This window comes from Phacochoerus africanus, chromosome 3 (assembly GCF_016906955.1).
Source record: "Phacochoerus africanus isolate WHEZ1 chromosome 3, ROS_Pafr_v1, whole genome shotgun sequence".
NCBI classification, from domain to species: Eukaryota; Metazoa; Chordata; class Mammalia; order Artiodactyla; family Suidae; genus Phacochoerus; species Phacochoerus africanus.
Window position 1 is genome coordinate 101,139,287 of NC_062546.1, and position 15,449 is coordinate 101,154,735.

Below are 15,449 nucleotides of genomic sequence, written 5' to 3' on the forward strand. Positions count from 1 at the left end.
GGGCATGTGTTTAATAAACTGAGGCACTGCAATAGGCATAAGTGGCACTGAGAGGGGCTGTGAACTAGAGAAAAGCCCTTCATGATTTCTCTGAGCCACTTGCCGGCACACTTTGAGAGCAGCTTCTCGTGCCTGTCCTTTGTGAAACACTCTTCCCACATCCTGAGCAAAGGCTACATACACACTTTTTCTGCAATCAGCTGTCATTTTGTGGCCAGCAAACCAATAGGTGATGAATATCTGGTCCTTCTACCCGTGTCTGCCTAGGAGGTTGCAGGTGCACACTCAGGGAAGAGAGCACAGGGAGGCTATGGCAGTGTGGGGAAGGGGTTAAAACTGAGCACAGAGGGTGTTGGTGTTGCCCTAAAGGTGAAAGAAGATTTAAGAACATCAGACACTGGAGGGTGAGGGGATGCCGAGATGGCGAGGTCTCTTTATTGAGCTACTGCGAGTGCTATTGCATCATTATTACTACTGGGCTATCTGAAGGATGGCCCAGGCACCAACTGTCCTAAAACCTGTCTGTGTTGGAGTGGGACAATTCATCTCTTCTTTCTTACCTTTAAAAAACCCCATCAGATGAAAACAGTTATTACCCTTGTAACCTGAAACAGAGTTTGACTTTTACTTGAAAAATCCTAACTGGTTGCTTTACTTCAATTCAGTCTTGCAATCCTAGTCTTAATTCCCTCCTGACATACACACACTACCCCAATTTCACCATCTAACCAACTCTACTTGGTATCATGTGTCTTTCCTCCTCGTGGGAGTGTTTTGTTTTCAATTACTGTGTCTTTGAGCAACTTGATCTTGTCCATAACCCTGGGAAAACACAGACTTTAGTACAGACATCCTATCCTAGACTTCAACGCTCTGCTTTCTCACCATTCAATCATTCTCTTGTGGGGTGCCATACTGGGAAGGCTTTATTCTGTTACATATTCTGGACCCTAAAGCCTGCTCAGTGCCTAGGGCATGGAAGTTCCCAGGTTAAGGGTCCAATCAGAGCTACAGCTGCCAATCTACACCACAGCCACAGCAACTGACAGATCTGCGCCACATCTGCAATCTACACTGCAGCTCACAGTAATGTGGATCCTTGACCCACTGAGTTGGGGGAAGGTGGGCAGAAGTCGAACACACATCCTCATGGACAATAGTCAGGTTTGTTACTGCTGAGACACAGTGGGAAATCTGGGCTTTCCCTTTTTAAAAGCGTAACTTCCGAATGGTCTTTCTTGAATTTTATCCATTATTTTCACTAGCCTCTATACCAAAATGACCTCAGTGTTTTAGGCAGATAATTCTACTCTTTGTCTCTTTAGTACTCCATATTAAGGTTGTCTCCAGACCCTACTGATCTAACATGATCCACAACTCTCACCTCTTACTGCTCATTTTTTTCATTAGTGCCCCAATTCTGTTGTCAAGTACCAGATTAAATGCCATCTTCTTCAAGATTTCCCCCCAAACCATGTGTCCTTGCAAAGGTCAGGATTGTGCATCCAACATACAGCATAGGCTATTTCCTACATTATTTATCCTTGTATGCATGTCCTTTCTAATTTAACTGGTAAGGATATAAACGTAAGAGATGTTATCACCTCTATTTCCTAAATGTCCTTAGACTATTTAGGGAACAATAACACCCAAATCAATCCTAAATACACAGTACATGCATGTACTCCTATATAACAAGCTGTTGTCATAAAGAATGTCTCCTAAAAATTGTATATATCGAGGTGGGAATAAATGAGTAAGAAAGAAAGGAGAAAAACTAATCATGAAGTTAAGTTTTCTTTTTTTGATAGAACTATGAATAATGTTTTCTTTATTAAATAAACAAAAAGAAAGTTTTCTTCATTGATCACAGCTATTTACATGAGAAGTGATATTCTAAAAATCCATTTATTAAAAATGGGAAAAAGATGTCAATATATTTTATGCATATGAAACTTCTCTCTTGGCTATCTTTCTAAAATCTTACAAGATACATATATTGTAAGAATCCTCAATCAAAAATCTTTTAAATTTCCATTTCTTTTGCAGTTGGAAACATATTCATATGAGATTTTTTTTCACATAATCACTTTACTTGATGAAGGATTTGATTACATTTCTCAAGAAATGTAAATACAAACTAATGGGTCTAATATTACCAAATTTGCCATTATAGATACAAATTTCCTATTAAAATATATTTTATTAAATAGAATGTTTGATAAAATCAAATTTATTCAAACTAAGATTTAATTTATTTAAACCTTGACATAATCATATTAAAGTATGAAAACTTATGCTCATAGAAATTGTTGCTTATTTAGAAACTAAAGCAATATACATCTTCAGTGTTAATTCCACTTCAATTGTAATTCTCTCACTTTAAACTGAAAAAAGTAAGTACGTATAGCTCAGTGGTACTGGAACATGAGCATTGTCTATCATAACTTTCTCTTTGATTTCATCGGGAAACAGAAAATAATTTCAACATGTAATCATATACTTCTTATTTTACAATTTTAAGGCGCTTTATTCCTATAATAAAGTAAATCCATAAAGGAGACAAACTCATGTCTTATAATTTTTTTATATTTTCCTCCACTTATAGATTCATATAGTAGGTACTCAGTACATGTTGAATTAAATTTTAGAATATCAAGATTAAGAATGAGATATTTGAACATCTCTATTCATTGGCTTGTTTTATATTCAATTTTATTTTTTTCACAAGAGAAAATGAAATTGTGAAGTAAATCGAACATTTGGGAAGCAAAAAACTTGCCCTTGGATTTTGAATTTATTTGGTGAGATATGAAAAAACATATGCTAGTTACAGAAACTGGAACATGGTAGACTAATGTTACTGTAGACTGATGTCAACAGAGTCCAAAAATGTATATTTTTAATCTACTAGAGAATTTATTAAGTGTTGATTCCCAGCCAGATCCATTGAACGAAGATAGATAGCACTTCAGATTAGTTTGTCAAGGAAGTATATATGGTGTTGGAATTTGCCTTAAAAGAGGAATGGGTCTCGACTAAGCAGAAAAGAAAGAACAAGAAAATAAGTTCTGTAGATGTAGTGGAAAGTTTTGGAAGATTAATAGTCATAGCTGGAAACACAGGATTGAATAAGAACTTGACAGGCATGGATTCAATAATTCTCTCATTGTAAAGTATGCCTTCCCATTAAACCATCTTGGTTATCTTAGAATACATCACAAAAAAATGAAAGGAGATACATGGTTAACCCCTGAGACATTTTCCTAACAGTGAGAACATTACTACTAACTTTGTAGTGTGTTGCTGCAGCTGCAGTGTAAGCCATAGCTGCAGCTTGGATCTGATCCCTGGCCTGGGAAATCCATATCCCATGGCACAGCCAAAGAAAAACTTTGTCGATGGACATTTAGGTATTCCATATTTTAGGTATTATAAACAGTGCTGCTATGGACATTGGGTCCCACTCAGCTTTGAAGGGTCTTTTTGAGTCATTTTTCCCTTGATCCATTTAATAAAACTCTGCTTAAGAAGAACTCACTCTTAACTCCTTTGCTTTCATCCCAAGGTACCCCTACATTAAACCCATACCACCTACTTCATCCTGTCTCTGGGCTCCTTCTTCAGTGTCTGATGTGCACAGCACCTCAGCTCTGTATCCTCAGCACAAAGCATTAGGCCCAGCTCACAGAAGGCACTGGTGAGCATTTATGATGACCATATGAAGACACAATATATATGTGTGGAACTAGACTCTCATACTAAGTGAAATAAGTCAGAAAGAAAAAGACAAATACCATATGATACCACTTATATCTGGAATCTAATATATAGCACAAATAAACCTTTCCACAGAAAAGAAACTCATGAACTTGTAGAATAGACTTGTGGTTGCCAAGAGGGAGAGGGAGGGAGTGAGAAGGATTGGGAGTCTGGGGTTAATAGAGGAAAACTATTGCATTTGGAGTGGATAAGCAATGAGATCCTGCTGTATAGCAGAGGGAACTATATCCAGTCACTTGTGATGAAACATGACGAAGGATAACATGAGAAAAATAATATATATCGCGGGGAGCCGAGAAACTGCAGAGACTTGAGGAAGGGACCTTGCCTGATGGCAAAAAAACAAAACAAAACAAAACAAAACAAAACAAAACAAAAACAGAAGGCAGGTTCCTAACCAAGGAAGGGAGCTTACCTGAATGGTACAAGCCAAAGGTGGGCTTCTGGTCAGGATGAAAGCCTGCCTGTATGGTGCAAAACTGAGGGCAGTCTGAAGCCTGCCTGTACTGTGAAAAACCAAAGGCAAGCCTCAGATTACATAGCTCTCTTGCCGATGTTGATGGGGAAGAATTGGGGCTTTCCCAGGAAAACAACTTCCATGTTTGCACCAGAGAACATGGATTGTTTCCCGGGTGACCTAGTCTTGCCTGTTGTTTTACTTGTTATTCAGTTTTTCCTCATCTTTCCTGTTATTTGCTTATTATTCTTATTTTCCATTCTTATTCTCCTGTGGTGATTTGTGATTTAACAAAATTACAACAATAATATAAAAATTTCATCCTGATGGACTTTCCCCTATTCAAATCCAATTTAATTAATAACATAGTGTTTATTTACTAATTGGTTATACTATAAGCTTTAGAAATTGGAATGTACTACAGACTTAGATAAAGTTAGGCTTATATTATTCACGGTCAAAGAAACCTAGTTATGAGAGTTGTCCTTGATTTTCAAAACTTTTAAGTGATAGCTAACTGATGTTGATGTTCTCATTCTGTCCTCCTGCCATGACGCTTTGGAGATAAGCACTAATCTAAAAACAAGACTTGTGAATGCCAAATCCTTATGTCTGTAGCCTTTTAGGAAGCATAATCTGGGAGTTAACTTTTAGAACTTGACCTTTGGGTGTACTTTTAACATTGTGATGTAATTGAAAACTGTCTTATAAAACAATCATCTATGCCAATAATATTTGAGCAGTCCAGCGCCCTGAAAGAAGGGACAAAGAGGCTGTCTCCATGTGCAATCGCCAACACCATCCCTCCCCAATGGGGTGTGCACTCCCTGGCAGCCAGAGCTGGACTCTGGCAATATATATATGACTGGGTCACTTTTCTGTACAGTAGAAATTGACAGAACACTGTAAATCAACTCTAATGGAAAAAATAAAAATCATAAAAAAGCAATATGGGACTGATTTCTCATTCAAGAAATAGGTTTTTTAACTACAATATTATTTCAGGTTCTATGCCAGGAGCTAAGGAGCACAGAGAGAAATATGAAGTGGGCCAGGTCCACACATCTCCCCAAACCTTGCCATTCTCTTGAAAAAAACATACAGTGATAATAATTTAGGAGTCTCTTTTTTTTCTAACTACTTCTTTTTTTTTAAAGAAAGTTTTTTTTTTGTCTTTTTTTGCCATTTCTTGGGCCGCTCCCTTGGCATATGGAGCTTCCCAGGCTAGGGGTCGAATCAGAGCTGTAGCCACCAGCCTACGCCAGAGCCACAGCAACGCAGGATCTGAGCCACGTCCGTGACCTACACCACAGCTCACGGCAACGCCGGATCATTAACCCACTGAGCAAGGGCAGGGACTGAACCCGCAACCTCATGGTTCCTAGTCAGATTCGTTAACCACTGCGCCACGACGGGAACTCCTCTAACTACTTCTTAATATTAGTTTCTTGAAATAAGTTTTAGAAAACTTGGGTTAAAATTGAATTAAAACACTGATTCTTAGGTTTGCCTCTGCATAAAGACCCCTATAAAAGTCCATTAAGAATCAGAGGGTTTCATTGTTTCTCAGGCTGGATGGCCTTGGAACTGTCTGATTGGACTCTGAAATCTTCTGTTTGTTACTTCCTATCATAGGAGATGATATTTTACAAACCAGATTAGAAAAACCCAAATACTCTCATTCAATCAAAATATTTTTAATAACATATAAAGTAAAAATATTTACCAGTATAAAAATCCTAAGACATTTATAAACTCTTAATCATATGATAGATTTAGTATGAGGAGACAATTCTCATTACAATAAACTTCATTACTACTCAACAATAAAGTTAGAATCACAAATAATGATTTCCAAGAAACATCCTTAAAAACCACTAATACAAACATATTTCTTATGCTGACCATGAAAACTTCTTTAATGTAGCACTTCTTGTTTATTCTGAGTAATGAAAGACCATATGTCCCCCCCCAAAAAAATGGTAGAGAGAAAACTGAATAATAATCCAAGGATTCATCATGTCCTTTCTTGCTTTACTACTTCAATTGGTGGCAGTATTGAAACAAATTTATTGTTGTCATTTGAAAATACCTTGAAATTTAATTCTGCATTTCCATCATAGATTGTATGGTTTTAAAAATATTATAAAAATGAGAAATTTACCTTTAGGATATCAAATAGGTTTTGTGGTGTTTTCTCTTAGGAAGGAATGATTATTTAAAATTTTGCAAAAAATTTGGTGACATTTTTATTTCCCGTGGCCACATTTTATGATTATCTAAGTTATTGTATACCATTTATAATTTGAATTTGATTGGTGTACCATATTACATAACATCAATTAGGTGTGAAATCTAGCAGGAAGAAAATAACAATGTATACATCCACTGAGAGTCAAATATTCTTTGCAAAACTCAGTGTTTGAGTCTTTCACTTATATGATGTAATCTAGTGATTCTCAACTGTTGACACAGTGGTGGAAGGGTGTGGAAATAATAGTGCATGGTGTATATATCAGAATAACCTGTGGAGTTTTTCAAATACACTCCAAATCCTCTTCTGGAAGGGTCCACACTTCTCCACTGATAGGAGAAACAATGATGTAACTGAAACTATTTTCAGTCACCAATTATCCGTTACTTAGTCTTTACATGAATAACCTATCTTATACCAAAATATGGGGAAATTATGATTACTTAAATATGTATACATCATTAAAATTATTAAAATATACAGCCCCTTTAAAATTAATTTGGTAATGAATTAGAAATGGAGTACAATCACTAAGAGCAACAATAAATCTTTGATATTCAGGGAATATTGCAATCATTTCACAATAGGGATTCTAGGCATTTCAAGAAAAGAAAATCTAAGTTGCAGTTGACTTAGATATCTCATGGTCTTAATTTAAAAAACAAAAAACTCAATATGGCTTTTGTCAAACTCAATTAATACAAATAGAAGAAGGTATTAAGAAGGTTAAGAAGACATTCCATCCCCAGTCTCTAGTATAATCTTCTTTAAGAACCCACAAAGCATTTATAATCTATCCACTCATCTCATGTTCAGTATGTTAGTAAGTGCTTTATATTTTAATTTAAATACTTCCTACTACTCAGCCATAAAAGAGAAGGAAAATTTGCCATTTGTAACAACATGGATGGACTCGGAGGGTATTAAACCAAGAAATAAGTCAGCCAGAGAAAGACAAATACTGTATGATATCACTTATATGTGTAATTTAGAAAATACAACAAACTAGTGAATATAAAAAAATGAAACAGGTTCACAGCTATAAAGAACAAACTAGTGGGAAGGAGAAAGAGGGGCAAAGAGGTGGAGGGGACTAAAGGATACAAACTATTAGGTATAAAATAAGCTACAAGGATATATTGTACAACACAGGGAATATACCCCATATTTAATTTTTTAATTTTTTTGGCTGCATCTGTGTCATATGGAAGTTCCCAGGCCAGGGACTAAATCCAAGCCACAGGGGCAGCCTATACCACAGCTGCATCATTGTAGGTTCCTTACTCACTGCACCACAGCAGGAGCTCCAGAAAATAGCTAATATTTTGTAATAAGCATAAATAGAATATAACCTTTACAATTGTGAATCACTATATTGCACACCTGTAAGTTATATTGCACATCAACTATACTTCAATAAAAGCTGCTAATAAAAATAAGTACTTCCTACTTGTAATTCCTGTGTTCTTTCTAAAAATATCTGGAAAACAGAGATTTTTATAAATATTTTAGTCCATTCAGTACCTAGTGTCTCACTGTATTAGGAGCTTATCAACTAATGTATCTCACATTGTTTTCTGAGTAGCCACTCAACTCACTCCATGTCAATCTACTTTATTAATGAAACCATTCTGACATCACAAATGCAGTCTAGACAATCCCCTGGATGTGTTCCCTTCTTTAAGACTCAACAGAAAACTTAGCATGTTGTAACTCTCTGCTCTGCCCACTTCTAAGACCCTTGATGTGGTCTTTCATTGTTAAATATAATGCTGCATAAATCATCTCTCCAGCTGAAATAATTAGTAATATAGTGGAGCAACCATGTATCGTTTAAAAATTACCAGCATCTAATAAGTATCTTAAACTGGGAAATTAATATCCACACTAATAATTTTGAATGATTATAACTTCATATTTTGACTTTTTTTAAATTTCCTGCTTTGTTTTCCAAATTTTCCTGACCACTTTGTGAATGTCCTTTTCTTGCTAAAGAATCACTTTTCCCAATGGTAGAGCTCCCTGGAGTTCAGATTATGGGCTGGAAGGCAGAGTAGATCCAATAGATAGGGTGTAGGTGCCACATTCCAAGGATAGACCCAGTGAGCCAAATTCTAGCACCATCTGGAGACAGGGCATTCTGAGAGATTTCCAGCATGTTTTGCTTAAGAATATTTACATAGGATTGTAGTAAAAAGCCAAAAGATTCTTAATTTACCTTTGTTTTCACTGCTGAGAAAAGATATCTTCTTAAGAGAGATGGAAAGCAGGTCAGCTACCAGCCTAGGTAATGTTGTGCTGAGCATAATCAACTGGCTTCAGAACCAGTAGAAAAATAAATATGTTTCTGATCAATTTTTCAAATAAATTTGTCAATTAAATTATTAATTAATCCATTAAAATTAACATTTAAAAATATAATTAAAAATGAGAACTGGTAATCCTGTTTTACAGAATGCCTCGTCTTCTGGTAATCTTTTAGAGATGAGTTGCATCAGGATCACTTGGGTACACTTTAAAATATAAAGATTCCTCGATTCCACTCTTGGAAAAGCATCCTCCAAGAGTGTACTAGGTTTAAGATAGTACTTCCTCTTCAATAAAAACTCTCTTTAACAAGTCTTTGGATAAGAGCTAAGATGATCTGTATTAAATCAGATTTCTTCAGAGAGAGGGCCAACACATTTCTGGGTATCTGGATAGTGATACCTCTTTGAAGGCTCCACAATATAATTTGGCTAATATTTCTCTCTTTTTATTCTCTGTGAATATACTTCACACTACCTTATGGAATAATAAGAAACAAATCAAAGCTTTTTCCATGTGGTGAACTTTTAAATATTTACATTCAATACTGAACTGTAAATAAATGCCTCCCCCCTATTTTTTTTTTTTTTTTTTTTTTTTTTGCTTTCTACAGTCTCTCCCACAGAATATGGAAGTTCCCAAGCAGGGGTCAAATCAGAAAAAAGATGCCTTTAAGTCAACATCAATTAGGTCACCTTAGGCCACATTTAAATCACTTCAAATATTTGTAAGTATATTTTTAAATATTTGTAATATCATTTGTAAACATTTGTAATATTAGTAAGTATCTGGCCTTTAAAAAACAGTGTTAGAATTGAAGAAATAAAGATAAGCAACACTTAAACTGACATGAGCATTTGAAAACAAGACAACAGAGAGGTTCAGGGAAAGACACAGAGACACAGAGAGGGGTCTTGGTTCAAAGGCACCAGGAAAAGCACTTGGGGAAGACAGTGCTTGAGTTGTGACAGAAATAAAGTCACCAACATAAGCAAGTAGAGGGAAAGCCTTCTAAAAGAAAGAGCAGGGAGTTCCCGTCGTGGCTCAGTGGTTAACGAATCTAGGAACCATAAGGTTGCGGGTTCAATCCCTGGCCTTGCTCAGTGGGTTAAGGATCCAGTGTTGCTGTGAGCTGTGGTGTAGGTTGCAGACATGGCTTGGATCCTGCATTGCTGTGGCTCTGGTGTAGGCTGGCGGCTATTTGACCCCTAGCCTGGGAACCTCCATAAGCTGCAAGAGTGGCCCAAGAAATGGCAAAAGACACAAAACAAAAACAAAAAAAAGAGCAGCCCAGTGAAATTATAAACATAAAGGAAAGTCATAAAATCTTCCAATGTCATGAAACAATGAGATAATTTGTCCAAACAAAGCTTGACAGAAGTTGGAGTAGAGTAATAGAAACTGAATTGCAATGGACCTTTCTCTTGACTTTTGAGGAATGTCATCAACAGACCTTACAGAGACTTAATATAATCAGATTTGAGATTTAAGAAGATCACACCAGCAGCTTTGTGGAAAGCAAATTAGCAGTACAACCAGGAAGTTATTGTGGTAAGGGCCCTCCCGGAACAAAGGGAAAGCCATGTGGCATAACCAGCATCTGCGTACACATGTGTAACTCTGCAGCAGCAAGACACAATCAATATCCATGTGCAGCTCTGTAACATAGACCATCCATCCAGAATTTACAGAATGTATGTTATCTGATAAGGGGGACAAAGGGACCAAAGTGTAAAACAAAAAATAACGGAGGGTATATAAGACAGCACCCCACTGTTTTTGGGGCTCAGCCTTTGGATATGAATCTGCTGAAGACAATGCTGACATTCCCACTTCCTGAAAATAAGCCTCAGTGTTCTGTCTCTCTGTACGAGAACTCTGCAACATTATTACAGTGACACAGGTAAAAATAATAATACAATAATAGCTCCCATTCTTTTAAATATGTATTATGCAATAGACACCATTATCGAAGTTTTATGTACATTGTATTCTTTCAAGTCTTACAATAATCCTAGAAGGTAAGAAACATTTGGTCCTTCTTTTAAATATGAGGAAACTGTGGCTCAGAGAAGTTAAAATTAATTTCCCCAAGACAAGAAAGCACAGCTAGGACATTATTCAAAGACTATCTAGATGCACAAATTGCAGTTTTAGTCATGCTAAGGAACAAAGACAAAAATGATCATACAGTATAGTAATGATCTCATTGGAAGTGGGGATTGACAGAACATGGATTTTATAGGATTTAGGAAGACAAACCAACATGGGAGATAGTGAGTAGTTGTCTAGAAGACCTCTTAAAGCATATTCTAACACTGTGCCCAGGTTTCCAGTATGAATGACTAACAAGACAGGGAAAAGCAGACATTTGATCTGATTCCTAATTCTAGAGTATAAATCCTTGTAATATATATATGTGTGTATCTTCTCTCCCTCTATCATAAGTTTCATGAATATTGAGACCTGATCCACCGTGTTCATCACTTTGTTCCCAGAGCCTAGGAGAGTTCTTGGCAAACAGCAGACATTGATAAATGCCTTATGAAAGAGACTGGATGTGGAAGCACTGAGGAAGTAACTTGATAAGTCACAGCCTACCATTTGTCTGTATCCGTCTTCTCAAAAATGAAGGTAAATTGATGAACCCTGGTTGCCACATAATATTCTATCTATGAGTGACTTGAACTTGGTAGGCCATCAGAGTCACTGAATTATTAAATTCCTAGTGTTTAATATTATTATTATAGATACCATCCTAGTCAAATTTTTTTTATGTATGAGAAAGTATTTGCTATTCCCATGGGATGAACTGTGTTTTCTAAAAATCTATATGTTAAAGTCCTAACCCCCAATAACTCAGAATGTGACTATATTTAAAGATAAGGCATTTTGAAGAGGTGAATAAGTTAAAATAGGTCATTAGAGAAGGCCCCAAGCCAACATGATTGATGACCCTGTAAAGAGAAGAGATTAAAACATGTACACAGACAGAAGGAAGAGAGTAAAAGAAACACAGGGAGAAGACAGCTGTCTACAAGCCAAGGAGAGAGGCCTCAGAAGCAATTAACCCTGCCAACACCTTATCTTAGATTTCCAGCCTTTGCAACAATGAGAAAATAAATGTATGTTGTTTAAACTCTCCAGTGGGTAGTATTTTTGTGAGGGCAAATTAAACCCACATATATAGTAGCCTGAGTTGCCCCAGAAAGAATTTCTTCTCACTATCATCAGATGGGAAATTGTGAATAAAATAAAACAATACTATATTCAATACAAATCTCAGCTCAAAATCAAGAGAGTGAAATCCCTACATGGTAGAAATTAAGAAGCAGCTTGGAGCTAGAGGGCTGGGCAAGAGCCACACCTAAAAGATCTCCTTGAACTGTAGGAAGAGGGGCATGTTGAATCAATTAGGGCTTGGGATCTGAGGCCCCTGTGGGAAAGGGAGTCTAGAGCAGAAGCCCCCAGTGGATGCAGCAAATCAGAATTAAGGGGCTATCCCCAACTGTCAGTTTGCTTACAGATGACCTGGCCTCCAAACAGAAGCCAGAACTCTGTCCTAAGGATGAGGGAATGGTAGCAAGGACACTGAAGCTTCCTCTAGCTGCAGAGACAACAGGAGTGTTCACAGGAATTGGAGCCCCATGCAGGGGCCAGTGATGAGCATAAAGCCCAGGTTCACAATTATTTCCAGGTGCAGAGGCCCACAGGCAGGAAATAATCAGTAAAACTTGCCTAAGAACCAGCAAAGATAAATGCTCCACCAACTCCAGAGACACTGCACAGCCTGCAGTACACAAGGAAACACCAGTCAGAACCCTGCTGTGGGTAAACCCCCACTCCGTGACTCTTGACCCCAGCCCCAATGAGAGAAATTGCCCAGAGAGAAATTGCCCAGAAGAAGAGAAAATAAAGTTGGCATCCACTGAGGCCCCAAACTAAAAAACCAAAATAACAACAACAAAATATAAACAAAAATTTAAAATAAATAGGCTTGAAAGGGCCAAAGCCATAAAAGATTAGAAACCATAGAAGAAAATGGGGCCTTCTGAGAAAATATCTGATCAATTTAGAGATTTTAGTACTAAACTTGGTTAATTCAGTAAAAATATCATTGGGTAGCTTGAATAGGCAACTAAGCTAACTTGAAGAACAGTGATTTAGAAAATTTGATAAAGGTACACAAAAGACAGCCCAGGAGGTTCATAAGATACAAGTTAAGAGGTATAGAGGCTAAAATGAGAAATTTAAAAGTGTAAACATGCCAGGGGAAAATTAAGGGGAAGAAATAGTTAAACATGAAATGGCTAAAAGAAAATTTACAAAGAAAATCATGGACTTGGAGAAGAGACTTGTGGTTGCCTGATGGGAGGGGGAGGGAGTGAGAGGGATCGGGAGCTTGGGCTTATCAGACACAACTTAGAATAGATTTACAAGGAGATCCTGCTGAATAGCATTGAGAACTTTGTCTAGATACTCATGTTGCAACAGAAGAAAGGCTGGGGGAAAAATGTAAGGATAACCTGACCCCCTTGCTGTACAGTGGGAAAAAAATAATAATAAATAATTAAAAAAAAAAGAAAATTTACAACTAAAAAATAGCCCGTGTTTGTGGTATGGGACCACATCAAGCCCTGAAGCCATGCAACATGGACTGGCTTTATGTACACTTCAATTTTATGTAAGTGATAGATAAATTTGTCTCAGGGCTTGGGCTAGTTAACCACTGAGGAAAAGAGAAACGAGAAAAAGGATGATACGATGTTTCAGGAAACAATTTCATTAAGTGACAACAATAAAAGCAGTCCTTGTGAAATGTATGAAATTCTGAACAATGTTGGCAAAAGTGGCTCTTTTGCAAATCGCACTACCAGATGGGATCTCCAGAATAAAGGGACTTAGGAAAAAACATTCATTTAAATCACTCTATTTATCCCTCAGATTGAAGGACAAAGTCAACCTTGTGTCAACTATTATTGAGGAATCTGACTCAAGTTTTCAGAAGATTAAGTGGCCTTGTTTTAGTACCAGTTATTCTTAGATAACATGTACTTTCATATTACCTACACTTTCAAACAAAGATATGAATAGTACCTTATATTTTTGTAAAGTAAAATTGACTTCCAGAGAAACTATTTTGGGAACAACTATTCTGAAAAAGGTATAATAGAAAATTTTGACAGTTTTTTGACAAAGGACAGAGAAAAGTGAAAAAAAAAAAGTTAGTACTATATTTGAAATACCACTTAACAGAAAATATTTTCACAATAGGAAAGGCCATTAATGCTTCTAGGACTGCTGCAGGTTTTTTTTTTTTTTTAATTCTAGTAAAGACTTTGAGCCTAGAAGCAATTCCAAAAGAATTCTTTTGGACTTTTTATCAAAAGTTTCCCCACTCCCCCTTAGATGATAGTATTCAAACTTCTAAGAACATACCCTGACCAATAAAGCTCTGGTTCCATAATAGTAATTATCACTGACCACAAGGCAAGGATGCTACAAGTAACAGTACCTGGTTTATTAAATGCCTACCATGGGAAAGCACTGGACTTGATGCTTAACATGTTCATCTTATTTGAGTAATTTTTCAGCTCGAGTCAGTGATTTAAAATTTGTGACTTAGTGACTGTGTTGCAGAGGACATTTCCTCATGCGAAATCCCATGGGATGCATGGGAAGATCCCTGAAGAGGAAATTACTAACCCCTGGCAAGTCATTTCATGAGGCTGACCATTGTTGGAGTTGGGATCATAAACCACTGAGTCTTCTTTTCTTCATTTCTTTGGGTTTGACTGTGCATCCATTAGCCCTTGACCTCAACTCAGGATTTTCAGCACAAAATCATTATTCTACAGTGGGCGACAGTGTCATTAGGTGGCACTACACTTAAGTATAGGTTATGTCATTTTATACTGGTCATTGCCCACCACTTTTCCCCCCAATATTTAAAAGTCTTCAAACAAAGAGTACACGTGGAACTTATCTAATAATCTCTAACTAGAAACACAAGGGGAAGACACCTAAAACAAAGGCAACAAAAGAGACAAGTGGGGCTACCTCCACCTAAGAAGCTTCCCCAGACTTTGGAAACAAACTTATGGTTACCAAGGGGACAGGTGGAGGGAGGATGGACTGGGGGTTGGGACTGGCATATGCACACTGAGGTATATGGAATGATTGGCTAACGGGGACCTGCTGTATTGAACAGGGAACTCTACCCAGTATTCTGTGATAAACTAATGTTGGAAAAGAATCTGAAAAAGAGTGGATGTGCATACATGTATAACGGAATCACTTTGCTATACAGAGAAATCATCATAACACTATAAATCAACTATATTTCAACAAAACTTTAAAAAATGAAAAAAATCTTTAAAAATTAAAAAAAATGAGAGGTAACCTACTGAATGAGAGAAAAGTTTCACAAATTATATATTTGATAAGGGCTTACTACCTTAAACATATTAAGAATTGTAAAACTTGGAGTTCTCGTGGCTCAGAGGTTAATGAACCCAAGTAGTACCCATGAGGGTGCGGGTTCAATCCCTGGCCTCTCTCAGCAGGTTAAGATTCAGCATCGCTGTGAGCTGAGGTGTAGGTTGCAGACACGGCTCAGATCCCGTGTTCCTGTGGCTGTGGCATAGG

General features: G+C 37.0%; 1 protein-coding gene across 1 annotated transcript in view; it reads right to left on the minus strand.

The window, feature by feature from the left end:
* The window catches only part of CSMD1 (CUB and Sushi multiple domains 1), a 1,865,356-nt gene that overhangs the window by 1,561,751 nt on the left and 288,156 nt on the right, over positions 1-15,449 (minus strand). The window lies entirely within an intron of this gene.